The 14,601-nt window shown below is 43.1% G+C and overlaps 1 long non-coding RNA gene across 3 annotated transcripts in view; it reads right to left on the bottom strand.

Annotated features, from left to right (window-relative positions):
• The window catches only part of LOC118147411 (uncharacterized), a 212,384-nt gene that overhangs the window by 85,417 nt on the left and 112,366 nt on the right, over nt 1–14,601 (bottom strand). The window contains exon 6 of one of the 3 annotated variants that reach the window (XR_008476486.2): nt 620–3,418. The exons of the other annotated variants lie outside the window; for them this stretch is intronic. This is a non-coding gene — a long non-coding RNA (uncharacterized LOC118147411). Of the gene's footprint in view, nt 1–619; nt 3,419–14,601 lie in introns of those variants that run through there. 3 annotated transcript variants of the gene reach the window in all.

Here is a 14,601-nt window from a genome sequence, read left to right as displayed (position 1 = left end):
AGTTTACGTAAGTGCACACTATGACAAAATCATAGAGAAATGCATTTCTCAGAACGTATCCCTGTTATTATGTCATTTAAGTTTACATAAGTGCGCACTACGACAAAATCATAGAGAAATGCATTTCTCAGAACGTATCCCTGTTATTATGTCATTTAAATTTACATAAGTGCACACTATGACAAAATCATAGAGAAATGCATTTCTCAGAACATGTCCCTGTTATTAAGTGATGCGTGACTGTAACTCTACTGCTAGACTTTTGGGGAAAGAAACACCTTGCTGTAGTCCTCAAGCCCCAGATTAACTGCTATGCCCTGAATGGCTTATTCTGTATTTTTACACTTTTTTTTTTTTCTACTGGAATGCAATTTCCACACTTGCCTATTTGACACATATTTACTTGTTTTAGCTTTCAGCCCAAACATTACTCCTCTCATACCCTTTTCTTGAATTCCACAGGCAGCTCCTGGGAGCATCCATCTCACTTCGCTCAGTTCCCATGTGAAAACATGTTCTGTGAAAGATGACCTAGGGCATTGGGTTCTAAAGCTGTAGAAATAAACAAGACACCATCCATTCTCTCAAAGAACCAACAGATTAGTGGAGGAGACAGAAATTTAAATTTATGATTTTATTTAGCTCTGGTCTCTGGAAACAGTAAATAAGGAAACCTCTATTTTTACTCTGACTTATGTAAGTCAGAGTACTCAGTTGCGAGACAAATAAACTAAATGTGGCTGAGTTAGACATACAGGGATTGTATTAAAATGTTGCAGATTAATCAGCAAAATCACTGAGGGTTTGAGCACCAGATTTATAGGTGGTTTACCAGGAATAATTCCCCTAAATCAGGCCACAGAACTGCTCTGCTGAAGACAGCCCTGTGACTGCCACCCAGCAGCAGGCTGTATCTTGCATGTCAATTCCACCAACCAGGTCACTGGATGCTGGCACCAGCCCACTTCCCAGGTAAGCAACTAGGCTGCAACCACCACATTCACACCATGGCCACACCACGGAATCTCTGTGGTCTCGGCCCCACTGAGGACTTACAGCCCATGGCATGTTGGTCTGATGGTGAGTTCCAAGTCTGCACCCAAGGGACGAGAGAGGTTGTCAAAGCAGAGTACCTGGCATTTGAAATTTCGGTGATGGGAGGTGGCTTCTGTGTCCCATTAATGCTCCCTGGGCCCTCATAAAAGTAACAAAGATCTTGAAACAGAGAAGAGATGCTCATGTGCTGACATCCAAAAATATGAGATGGATTCATTATGATAAATACCTTGTTGAGAAACCAGGAAGTGTGGAGGAAGCTCTTAGCAATGGCCTACGCCAGTGTCTACCTGATAGTAAGACCTCATAACCCCTTAGACTGGGAGAAAAAGTGAGCAGGAACAATGTGGAGGCTCCATCTTTCCTCTTTTCCTTAAAAGAAATGTAACTAGAAATGCACATAGAAGTGAGCAAAGGTTGTTGATGAATCTTTACAAAATATTTATTATAAGAATCTTTCTAAAACATTTAGAAAGTATTCCATCCAACTACCTGGCCTTACAGATTAAACTGGTGCTTTGAAAGTCGAGGGTCGTACCTCCAGGGTCACATGGCTGGTTAGGAGTCAAACCCAAATTGGTACCTAAATCTCCAGCTCTCTATCCAGTTATCTTTCTACTAATTAGCTTTTTTAAAAATGTACTCTCTAAATTACCTCTGAAAGATTCTTGGCACAATATAGATTCCTAGACAGGTTGGACTATGGCTGGTCAAAATGGTATCAAGTCTGTTCCATAACAACTACATTTAACTATCAGACTCTAAAACAAGTAATTACATATTTCCCAGGAAATTTCTAACATCCTCTGGGACATCTTTTTTATGAGACCAAACGTAACAGCTTAGGTTAATTTCACTTCCTGTACATGCAAGTTTAGAAGTTGAACAATTTTGATTTGCTCTGGCCTAACAGCTCTATCTGCACACTCTGGTTGGTTGATTAGTACATTTGAGGGGTTCATCCTGGTTGAGAGTGAGATATAAAAAGCATGTGTGGGACAGTTTTCTAGCAACTAATGCTATAGGCAGACTGTTTGGGTGATAGATGTTGCATCTGAAGACAGCATTAGACATTCAGCTTTCAATCTCTCCTTATGGGCTCTTTAAAATCCAAGCTGTGAAACAGCAGCTGAAGCTTTATGTTCGGCCACTGCAGCCAAGACCACACGAAACTGGAGCAGGCATATTGCAAAACCCGGGGAGGGCTGCTGTGGGCGGGGGCCGGGCTCCAGCGTGTGGGTCACACTCCAAGTCTATAACTTCTGCTTGTTTTACAGGCCCTGAGCATCAAAAGGAGCTACCTCTGTGTAATTCAGAATGGCAGAGCCTGATGGGAGGGGACCAGGGAGAAAGAGACAAATGGTTCCCAATGACTAAGAGCCAAAATGAGGGAAAGGCTTTCCTCATCTCTGCAGAAGGACAGAAAGTTTCAGAGTGGAAGCAAACTTCTCCAAGCTTTGGAAGTTATCTCATGATATTGTAGATGTTCTATGGGAAATTCCCTTAAAACTGTTTCAAAGCCAAATTTCCCACTGTTCCTCTAAACCCGGTCTTTCTCTGGGATACTTTCTCAGTGTCTGGTGTCACCTCCCATCCAGCCTCCTTTGCTCTGTAGAGTCAACATTAAAAATCATGCTATTCAGACTGATAGAAACACTGATTACAGCCATTTCTGATTCCTACAGAATTGACATTTCTTGGAGTCTGTAATTCTTCTACTTACAAAATACCTTAGTGGCCTATTTTCTAAGTTGGAGCCCCCAAGACTTGCACTGGAAAAGAAGAGATGAATTACTCAACAATACAAAAAGACAGGATTCCAAGTAGTCTTGGTAACCAAAGACAGAGTACAATGCCCGGAAAAGGGAAACCAGAGAAGACAGAGACAGATCATGAGTCATAAAGCACATTTTTGTAGATAATGGTGAAGCCAGAGGTGCAAATTATCATGAATAACCATCAGAAAGAGTTGTGCTAATAGCCCTGTGGCATTTGGAGACAAAGCAGGGTCTCCTGGGGACAGACATGAGGCTGGAGCCAAGACAGCACCTGGACAGGGAGGGCAAAGCTCCCAAAGCCCAAGGGGCAGGTAGGTAAAAGCTCATCAGAGACCTTCCTGCCCCTGTGAATGGACCAGACACAAGTCATTCTGGGTGGATGGATCTGATTGGAGAATCTGAGAGACTCACAAGGTAGGATGCAAGACTTCTGAGTGGCAGCTGTTAACCCAGTCACGGGCAGCATCTGACTCTGATTGGCACCTCCACATCCTGCTGCCAGAGTTTGTAAATGAGGGAATATCCATTGGACTTCCTTTGCTTCATCCTGTTTGCTGTGGAGTCCGCTCTCCATCCAGATGGCCCTGGTGTGTACAGATAGAGGTGTACATTTTTCTTGGGAAGAGTCATAGTTATTGAATCCTTCCCAGAAAAGCTCCATGGGTAGAGAATTGGTAAAAAACTGAATTCTCATCAGAAAAGTGTGGAAATGGTCAAAGAAAATTTCTAGGCCCCAGACAATGTTATTTCCTTTTTCTATTGTCTAATTTTCAAAAGGTTTGAAAACACAGCTCTCAGACATATATGAACATAATGTCCAAGTTCTATTCAGCTCACTGATTAGTGAGGAAGCCACTAAGATGTTAACATGGGTTCAGATGAGAATTTGAGGAGCTGGATATTTATGGACAGTTTAATATAAGAATGTTAGGAAAAGATTGCTTAGGTGAGAGACAAGATTGATTGATATTTTGTGAAGTCATAAACCATATTTAGCGGGCTTTCCCCCGGTGGATGGCAATGATTTGCATCTCTACCAGGTGAAAATCTGTAAGTTAACTTTGCCCCTAACAAAGCTATAAAATAGCTCAGTCAACCAAAAGTCAAGGAGGGATACAAAATCAACTCTGCACTGCAAAAATACTAATCTTCCTTGCCTATTTCCTAATTTCAGATAAGTTTTCTGGTATTAGAAAGCTCCCAGACGGCTCCTCTTAGGATTCTCAGGCAAAACTGTATTAGCGTGAACTACAAAACGCAGTTCACACTGTGAACTAATACAGTTCACAGATCCTATTAATTTCTCAACATACCTTAAAATAAGGGTAAGATGTGGGAATAAACGTCTCAGTGAATGAGGCTCCAAGAAGATCCTAGACAACATTTGGCCAAATTAAAAGAACAGACTGCTCAGTGGCACGTGTATGAAAGGATATTTCTTCCCCTTCTGTCGCATATGGAAAGACTTCTTAGAGTACAAACTCCCATAGGAACGCATTCTTTTGCTAGTTTTCTAGTGGATGAAGAGTAAAGTTGATATTTTTTCCATATATAAGATGAGTACGCTAAGCTACACATCTAGAGGAAATTGCCCTACTCATATATTTTTGTTTTCTGTTTCTGAGCTTGCCCAAAGGAATTGGGCAGTCTATCATCAAGAAGGAAGACAGTATTGGGTTCTAAAATGCTAGCTTCTGTTTCTTTTTAAATTTTTTTTAGATGAAGTTCTTTCACTATTTTACCCTTTGGAGGAGAGTGTTTTCTCAAACACAGGTGATATTGTTTGGCTCTGTCTCCATCCAAATCTCATCTTGAATTGTAATCCCCATATGTCAAGGGAGGAACCTGGTGGAAGGGGATTGAATCATGGGGGCAGATTTCCCCCTTGCTGTTCTCCTAATAGTGAGTGAGTTCTCACAAGATTTGATGGCTTAAGAGAGTGGCACATCCCGGCCTTGCTTTCCCTGTCTCCTGCCATCATATAAGATGTGTGTTGCTTTCCCTGTACCTTCCCCCATGATTATAAGTTACCTGAGGGCTTCCCAGCCATGTGGAACTGTGAGTCAACTAAACCTCTTTCCTCTGGAAATTACTCAGTCTCAGGAAGTTCTTTCTAGCAGTGTGAAAACAGACCAGTGCATCAGGTACCAGCGTAATCTTTTATTTTAGGAGACTACTTTAGCAGTTTCATTTGTAGCTAGTCCTTGTATACTGAAATCTTTTTTTTTTTTTTTTTTTTTTTGAGACGGAGTTTCGCTCTTGTTACCCAGACTGGAGTGCAATGGCGTGATCTTGGCTCACTGCAACCTCCGCCTCCTGGGTTCAAGCAATTCTCCTGCCTCAGCCTCCCGAGTAGCTGGGACTACAGGCACGCGCCACTATGCCCAGCTAATTTTTGTAATTTTAGTAGAGACGGGGTTTCACCATGTTGACCAGGATGGTCTCGATCTTTTGACCTCGTGATCCACCTGCCTCGGCCTCCCAAAGTGCTGGGATTATAGGTGTGAGCCACCGCACCCGGCCACTGAAATCTTAAGTAGAACTTTTGAGGTTTGAACATAACAGCCATGCAGGAAGAACTCTTTTGTATGACTGTAAGTGGCTGGCCACATGCTGAATGGACACTTGCACCTGCCCAGCCTGGGGAAGTTTGTCAGTCCACAGCTCTGGTGACCTGCAGAATCTATGCTCTGCTCAGGCTAGGCTGAGACCATCCAGACCTGAGTCCCACTTCCCTGAGAAACAAAGCCAGCCTCAGGGGCCAAATCCACCCAGTCGGCCTTAAGAGTTCTCAAAGCTTGCTTGCTTGCTGGATGAGCAGTAAACAGGTATTACAGCAGCCTCCTATGAGCTGTCGGTGCCCCATCCTGGACTCATGACCAACTTTGTGATCTCATCCGGCTCACCAAACAATCTGAAACTTTCATACTTCATTCTCACTCCTGCTCTAGGAATGGGAATCACTGAATACATCAGCCAAATATCTGTATAGCCAGACTTTTCAGTATAACAAGGTTTCCAAATCCCAGTCACATTTAGATCAAGGCGCATAACGCAACAGATTTCTAGGTCTAACTCAAGAATTTTGATGATCTATTACGGTTTGTCATAATGAGATTTAGCCTTTACTATAATTTAGGGCAAGAAAGACTGAATTGGAACCTTAAGTCCAAAATTGTTGTGTAGAGGAAGCTTCTCCAATCACTTTATAGAGCGCATTGATTGCTGGAAATATCATCTTACTCATTCCATGTGTTTCTAGATTTCAGTTTTCTAAGTGCCATAAGCCTACCTAATTTTACCATGGGGCATCTGTAGATATATTTCTACCATGGAATAAAAACTTCCATAAATCTATCCTGTCAGCTGTAGATGCCATTATAGCTTGAGAGGTTTTTTTCCCCCTTTTCCTAAGCAAGTTAATAATATTTAAATTGTTTAAATGACCCTTTTCCTGTTTCCAAGCAGAAATTCAGAACTTATTTGTGCATTATGTTAAAATGCTGGCAAATAATGCCTTCTCCTGACATCTCCAAATCCTCCACTTAGATGAAAACTGATATCTTCAAGGTCATAAAACCTCTGCCTCCAGAGAAGCAAACCAAGAAGCCCTAATGATGCCCATTCAGAAGTCAGGACCTTGGTCAGGGCATGAAGACTCCAAAAATCAAATCAATACGGCCACCAGAGTAATACAGAAAGTGGACCAAAGAGAAGTGCAGGCCTGGACTCCTCTGGCGGGGATTATACGACCAGTTTTGTGACCATTTAAAACATTTCTCACATACTTTTGGCTTTGTGGAAACACATCCCCTCTTTATATTCACATCTGTTTCCCATGTTAGAATATAAACATATTCAAGAAGAATACAGAAATCCTTTTCTATACTTCCATGTATTTAAGATTTGAACGCATTCAGTTGCAGGCATCAACTGTACTTTAGAAAGCACTGTTGATTCTTTTTTGGTGAAAAGTATGCATATTAGTGTTTCCTAAGAAGAATGTGCAAGGAGGAATGTATGAAATGAGCCTTTCTCTTGCCATGTGGGGCTCAGAGTAATTAATAGTAAACATGTTGTCACTTTTAGCCAACAAACAAAAACACATGAGAGATGGTGGTGATGGGATGACTTCAGAATGCGTAATCTGAGGTTTCTATTCTCCCCAGAGAATAGGTGCGTGCATACACACACACCCCTGAGCTGCACGTGCAATGCTGTAGAGAAAAGATTGGGAGATTGGGATGGTGGTTCTTTGGAGTGCAGGAAGTGAGGGCTAGGGATTCTGAAAGTCTGTGGGATCCATGTGGGGCCTTTCCTGGGAGTCAGGGAGGAATGTGATCTTGCCTGACAGGGCCAGAGGTAGGGTTCTCTGTTGGACACCAATGTTGGCTGCAGACTGTCCACAAGTGATACTGAGAGAAGGATGGGATGTCTGTAGGACCTCAGAGCTGTTCTGGTATAAATAGGGAAAAAGACCATGGCACAAAGAGAAAGATGTTTTTTTGTTCCATGAAATGTGAGCAAAGTTGAGAATGGCTGGAGATGGACAGGGCAGTGTGGAGGAGCTGGGAAGATGGGAGAGGCTCACATGGGGGCTGCGAAAGGGGGCTTAGATGGGGAGCTCCTGGATGCTGTGTAAACCCCAAGTCCTGTCAAGACATGCATCACTGAGTCAGTGGCTGCTGCGGAATGCATCTGGTGCCTTTGCCCCGTCAGAGACAGCCTTTGGGGTGAAGGTGACCCAGGGCCCCTGTTCTTGGTCTCCTTTCCTGTCCTTTCCTTCCTCGACCCCCCATGCAAGCCTGCTCACTCTTTTGTGTCTGGGGTGATCACACGAGTGCATGATCGTTGTCCAAACTGGGACCTTCTGGGGGTGGCAAGGGAGGAATGATGAACTATGACGTGAGGCCACAGCAGGAGCTCGACCCTCTCAGGCAAATACACAGCCACTGATTTTTGCTCCATTGTGAGTTGACCAGTGTTCTAACCTTTCATTGGAATATTTCTTTCATAGATTTTCTTCATATTACTGCAATTTTAAGAAGTAGAGAAAAGATAAAAAGATATGTTTGGTGGTTGAGAAATTGCCTCTGCTTCTTAGAAGACAACAGAATAATTTCCCTGGCTCTATCATTTATTTATTATGTGATTTGTGGAAATTCCCATAAACTTTCTGTACCTCTATTTCTTCATTTACATAAGGCAGTAATAATACTAAATGATACTAACAAGAAAAGTTGTGAATATTTCATGAGAAAATTCATCATGAAGGGGCTTTGCCAAATGTAAAATAGCTCCTAAACATCTATTATTTTAATCATCATAAGTGTCATCATTATTATCAGCTTCTACTCTAACGAAAGCTAAGGGACACTCTGAAACTACATGCTGAATTATTGATCTTTGTTCATATTCATTTTTAATGTCGTCAAATTGTTATAATATATTTAATTCTTGAGCAAAGGGTAACAGGGAAGTGTGCGTTAAGAAGAGAGTCAGCACCCGACATAGATCGACTTACGATGAAATCCACATTCCAATATTTATGAGGCATGGCCATTTTCCAAGGAGTGACATGCGAAAATTTGTTCTCTTGATTTTATATGTTCAGTGCTCCAAAATGTAACATGGCAACAGGATAAATTGGGGGAGGGGGAGCATCATTGAACTCACATCCCTGAAAATCCATTTACAATCTCAAATCTCAAAATACAACATGATGAAGTTGCAAATGGGCAATTTATTCTCAATTATAGAAAATGCTGGAGAGATTTTCTTTTGTGCTTTTAGAAGAGCGGAGTGGAGAAGAGGTCCCGAGCAGAAACGCTGCAGGAGGATATCTGTGCTGGGAAACTACACCAGCCCACGCTTTACGACCAGGGGAAGTGATCTCAGACTTCTGGGTGTGACAAGGAAACTGGCTGAGCTGGATTCTCTCTAATATTCTTTCTAACACTGTAGCATCTTGTGATTATTCAAGAAAGGAAACAGGATTAAAAGTAGAGCAAAACACAGCTTAAAACCCCATTTACCATCATGTTCTTGAGTGACTGAGGAGGGAAGGGAGCCTCTCCATTGTGCATTCCTCTTTCATGTCTTAATGATGATAATGTGACGATGATTATGTTGATAAAACATGCTGAGAAAACCTTTTTGTGTATAGAATAAAATGTTTCTATGGCATTTTTCTTTCCCAGTGAGAATTGATTTGAATCATGATGACTTACACACAATTTCCTTATCTGTAAAATAGTCATAAGAATGAGAGATTTGGAGTCAGATAGAACTAGTATTATCTGCCAGACAGAACTCTGCCAAATACTAGAAAGTATCCTTATTTTCTCCATCTGTAAAAATGAGATGAATACCTTCTCATGGAGGGCACTGTGTGGTATTATGTGCAGAGCACTTAACTGGATGCCTGGAACATGGTGAGGCTCCAGGCCACATATGCTTCCTTCATTCAAACTGGCAATCACTGCTGCACACTGGCCCTTTGCTGAGCACCTGGGTGCAGTGACAAAATGAGCAGCCATTGCTTTTGCTTTCAGAAATCTTAAAGGCTAGTGTAAGGACATTCACTAAATAATGGCACTAAGAAAAATATAATTGAAAACTTTCATAAATGCTCTTATCAAAAAAAAAAATGGAGGTCCGTAAAAGAACAGAAGACACGGAGCTAATCTGGCCTGAGGATTTATGATGTCTTCTCTGATAAAGTTGTATTGGATATAAAATCTGAAATAAGAGAACTAATCAAGTTGATGTGGAGAAATAACATGAATGTCTGTGCACACAAACAGAATAGGGTGTGCAAAGGTGTGAGGCAGGAGGTGACGCTGGGCGGGATGGCTGGGGCACAGTGAGCACAGGGTAAGTGGCAAGTGATGAGGCTGCATATGCCTCAATCACAAACATGGGTTTGGTTCAAGTTCTTTCCTGCTTTGTTAAAGAAAGCAGGGAATTAGCTGGCTCAGGGGTTGGTATGCTTTTTCTGCACAGGGCCAGGTAATATATGTTTTAGGCAGACGATGGTCCCAGTCACAACTATTCAACTCTGCCATTGTAGCATGAAGCCACCATGGACAATATATCAACAGGTGAGTGCGGCAGTGTTCCAAAAAGCTGAACCTTGAATTTCAGATAATTTTCACATGTCAAGAATTACTGTTTTTCTCTTGACTTTTTCCAACCATTTGAACATATAAAGATTATTCTTAGTGCACAGTCTATAGTTTGCTAAACTGAGCTAACTAATGATTGGATTTTTTTTCTCTAGGTATTTCATGTTATGTCCAAGGCATGCCAAGGAGACAGGTAGGAGAGGAAAGGGTGAGTACATACCAGGGCCAGCCTCTACTGTGCCCACAATCTAAGTTCCAATCTGTCCAAAAGTTCAAAAGAATTAACAACTGGCTAATTGAATAAAAAAGTAAACCAAATATGGAATGAATGGATGGATAGGTGGATGGATGGAATGAATGGATGGATAGGTGGATGGATGGAATGAATGGATGGATAGGTGGATGGATGGATGGATGGATGGATGGATGGATGAGTGAATGAATGAAGTGGTTATAGGAAAGTAAGTCTGCCTGCATCCTAGGAGCAGAAGAACTTGATCCACCTTACGCATCTTCTTGGACTCACATTTTCCAGACAGTTTTTACAAGCAAAGCCTCATTTTACATAGATAATTAGAAACAATTTGTGACTTAAGAGAGACTGGCCTGAATATTCTTATGAAGTATGGGCTCATTAAAAAGTTTCCAAAAAAAAGACTTTTGGTCTGTCCTGGGAAAGGCATCTTCCAATCCCCCCAAAACTGAGTTCAGCCAAGTTGGCAAAATTCAAAGCTCCACCATTTTATCTTTCAAAGAAGAAACACATCAGGGGAAAACCAAGAAGCCTAGTGGTTAAAGAAAAACGGAAAGAGAACACACAATTGCTCTTAGTCTGTCATTTCCCCCATGGAGTAGTAAATAAGAGCCTTGATACATAAAAGCAGTTATCAAACAGTAGCAAATTAGTTCTCCACCATCTGTGATCCACGAGAAGGGGTGACAGTTTCAGTGCAAGATTTTAATATATGAAATCAACTGTTTATGAACTGGGTTCACAGTCTCCATGTCTACCCGGCCTCTTCAAGCACAGCCACAAGAAAGCACTGAGGTTTTCAGCTAACAAAAGCCATCAGTGGTGGCTCCTCTCTTTAAAATAGGCTAATTACCATCTGACATTTGTAAATAAGATGTTTTCTTCCATACTGCAGCTCACCATACTCACATGCTCCACATCCTTTAGAGGAACCAGCTTCGCTCAAAAGGCTGATTATCAAAAGACCCTCAAGGCACAGAAAGTGCAGCTCCCTTGCTACCCTGGTCTGGGTTCTGGCCAGATGTTCCCTGATCAGCCTGGATACTGTGGATACTTGCCTTTGGGCTCCTCAGTGATGCTGTTGGAGCCCACTACCTTCCTGTCAATCAAGCCAGGCATCCTCCGCTCTTCAGGATCCTCTGTGCTGCTTGGCTGTGGCTGACTCCAGGCAAGCTTGACCAAGCAGTGGGTCTCCCAGGTGGCAGCGAGTACTTCATCCCTATCTCTCCCTCCTGTCCTACTTGGATGTTTGCTCGAGAAATCAAAGGATGCCAGACCTGATCCTCAGCCAGGGTTGGACCCACAGTGCTGCCTTCATCTTACGTCATCTTGTGATGTGAGTCACTTCTGAGAAGAGCTGCAGCTCCTCAAAGGAGCTCCTGATTCCTACTTTGGGATCTGGGAATCAAGTTTATAAATGAAAGTATATGGTTGGCTGGGCGTGGTGGCTCACACCTGTAATTCCAGAACTTTGGAAGGCCGAGGAGAGCAGATCACCTGAGGTCAGGAGTTCAAGACCAGCCTGACCAATGTGGAGAAATCCTATCTCTACTAGAAATACAAAAAAATTACCCAGGCGTAGTGGTGCATGCCTGTAATCCCAGCTACCTGGGAGGCCGAGGCAGGAGAACTACTTTAACCCAGGGGGCAGAGGTTGCTGAGATGGTGCTACTTCACTCCAGCCTGGGCAACAAGAGTGACACTCCGTCTCAAAAAAAAAAAAAAGAAAGAATATGATTTCCCAGAAACCAATGGGGAGGACACCACTGGATGTTAGATCTAATGCCTCTTATATAAGACATCTCCTCCTCCCCTGAGTTATTGTCAATTTCCAGGACATTTCCTTGCCTCTGTGTCTTGCTCTCCTCCTACTCTTACTTCTCCTTTGTTCTTTTTGCCCAGTGGGAGCAGCAGGAAAGTAGGTAAACAACAATTTACTACATTTGCTATTTACTATAACATTACAATAAGAAAGCAACCAGGTTTGCAATCAGAAAGAGAGTGGTGTTCAAGTCTTGCCTTGGCTATCACCTCACCATGTGCAGCAGATGAGTAACTTCAATGTCCTTTCCTCCATTTTTTTTGTTTTTAAAATAGAAATGGTCAAATAGATCGCATGAGGGCATATATCGGAGCATGGTTATTACATGCCTGGCACGTAGAAAGTGTTTGTATTAATCCATTCTTGCATTACAATAAAGAACTACCAGAGATTAGATAATTTGTAAAGAGAAAAGGTTTCATTGACTCGTGGGTCCACAGGCTGTACAGGAGGCCTGGCTGTGGGAGGCCTCAGGAAACTTACAATTATGAGGGAGGCAAACGGGAAGCAGGTATGTCCTACAGGCTGGAACAGGAGGAAGAGAGAGCAGGGGGAGGTGCTACACACTTTTAAACAACCAGATCTCATGAGAATTCAGTCACTGATGTGAGAACAGCAAGGGAGAAATCTGCCTCTCTGATCCAGTCGCCTCCCACCAGGCCCCTCCTCCAATGTTGGGATTATAATTTGACATGAGATTTGGGTAGGGCCACAAATCTAAACCATATGAGTGTTCAAAAAACATATAAGGTAAATTGGTTGGGCAACGAGAACCCATTTCCTGTGGGCCAGTGACTTAATCTTCTTGAAGCTCAAGGGAGATCCTGTAAATGGGAACCTTTTACAAACTGTAAAATGCTATTCCAGCAAAAGACAGCATGACACCTCTGCTAACCCACTGTGATATCTGACAGTATTGATATGGAAATGGGACAGGGAACTGCTGGGAAGCGAAGGGCATGGTCCCTGGCTAGGGCCACCCCTGGGCCTATGCCCATTCACCTAGGCCAGGGCAGGCACTCCTGTTTTCTTGCCCAAATGTTGCATTTCCTAAGACCTCCATGGCCCAGCACACTCCCATTCTGTGCCTATAAAACCCTGAAACCATAGCAGGCAGAGACACGAGTGGCTGGACACCGAGAGGAACACATCAGTGGAAGAAGACACAAGCAGCTGGACATCAAAAGGATGACGGGTGGGCGTGGTGGCTCATGCCTGTAATCCCAGCACTTTGGGAGGCCGAGGCAGTTGGATCACGAGGTCAAGAGATCGAGACCATCCTGGTTAGCATGGTGAAACCCCATCTCTACTAAACATACAAAAAATTAGCTGGGCATGGTGGCGTGTGCCTGTAGTCCCAGCTACTCGGGAGGCTGAGGCAGGAGAATTGCCTGAACCCTGGAGGCAGAGGTTGCAGTGAGCCGAGATCGCGCCATTGCACTCCAGCCTGGGTGGCAAGATGAAACTCTGTCTCAAAAAAACAAAAACAAAATACAAAAGGATGATGGTGGAAGAGCATACTGACAGATGCCAGCAGGCAAGCAGGCCACTGACCAGAGGAACAATGTGGAGTTTGGCGGGGGGGCAGGCGGAGGAGAACCTGGGCAGCTGAGCAGCCAACTTCAGGGGAAAACCCCCTTCCCACTCTATCTCCCTTCTGGCTCCTCCCTCTATTGAGAGCTACTTCCATTCAGTAAAATTTTGCACTCATTTTCTAAGCCCACATATGATCCTATTCTTCCAGTACACCGAGGCAAGAAACCCCAGGATACAGAAAGGCCCCTGTCCTTGGGATAAAGTAGAGGGTCTAACTGAATGGTTAAACACAAGCCGCCTGCATATGGCTAAACTGAAAGGGCACACTTTAACACACACCTGCTGGGGTATCAGGAGATGTAAACATTCACCACCAGACACTGCCATGGGGTGAGGTCAGCCCCACAGCCTACCCTCTATATGCTCCCCTAGAGGTTTCAGCCGCTGGGCACTGAAGAAGTGAGCCACTACCCCTGTCACAGGCCCTGCCTGGGGCACAAAGGAACATTTCCTGTTTCAGTATCAATGAGGGGTCCATATCTGACAGTTACGAAGGCCATTTCTTATAGCTGTATCAACTGATAGACCCAAATGCACATTGGTGGTGATTTTTTAAATTCCGTAAGAGGTGTGTGACACTGTGACTTCTCCACATGAATATTTGCATTGATCTATTCTCTGACCACTGCTTGGCCAGGTGCTGGCTGTAGGACTATTCCTACACTGACTAGTTTACACACAGCCAGACTACTGGAAGACGCCCAATCTTCAGAAACTCTGTCTGGAAACTGGCTGGCTGCAAATCCAGCACAAAGTGTACTTTTCTTCCTCAGCAAGGAAATTAAAGGGTATCTCTGTTATTTATTTACAATATTTATTTTGTACTAACATAATTCAAAGCAAATCAAACTCAAAACCAGAAACAATAGCCTGATGAATTTTTAAAGAAACTTTCCAAAATAAGTCAATATTCTTGGCTTGGGTCATGTTTAAGAAGTTTCCACCCCTTAGGAAGAGTTTTGATTTGTT

Source organism: Callithrix jacchus, chromosome 14 (assembly GCF_049354715.1).
Source record: "Callithrix jacchus isolate 240 chromosome 14, calJac240_pri, whole genome shotgun sequence".
In the NCBI taxonomy this organism is placed as follows: domain Eukaryota; kingdom Metazoa; phylum Chordata; class Mammalia; order Primates; family Cebidae; genus Callithrix; species Callithrix jacchus.
This window is presented reverse-complemented; position numbering and strand designations above follow the sequence as displayed.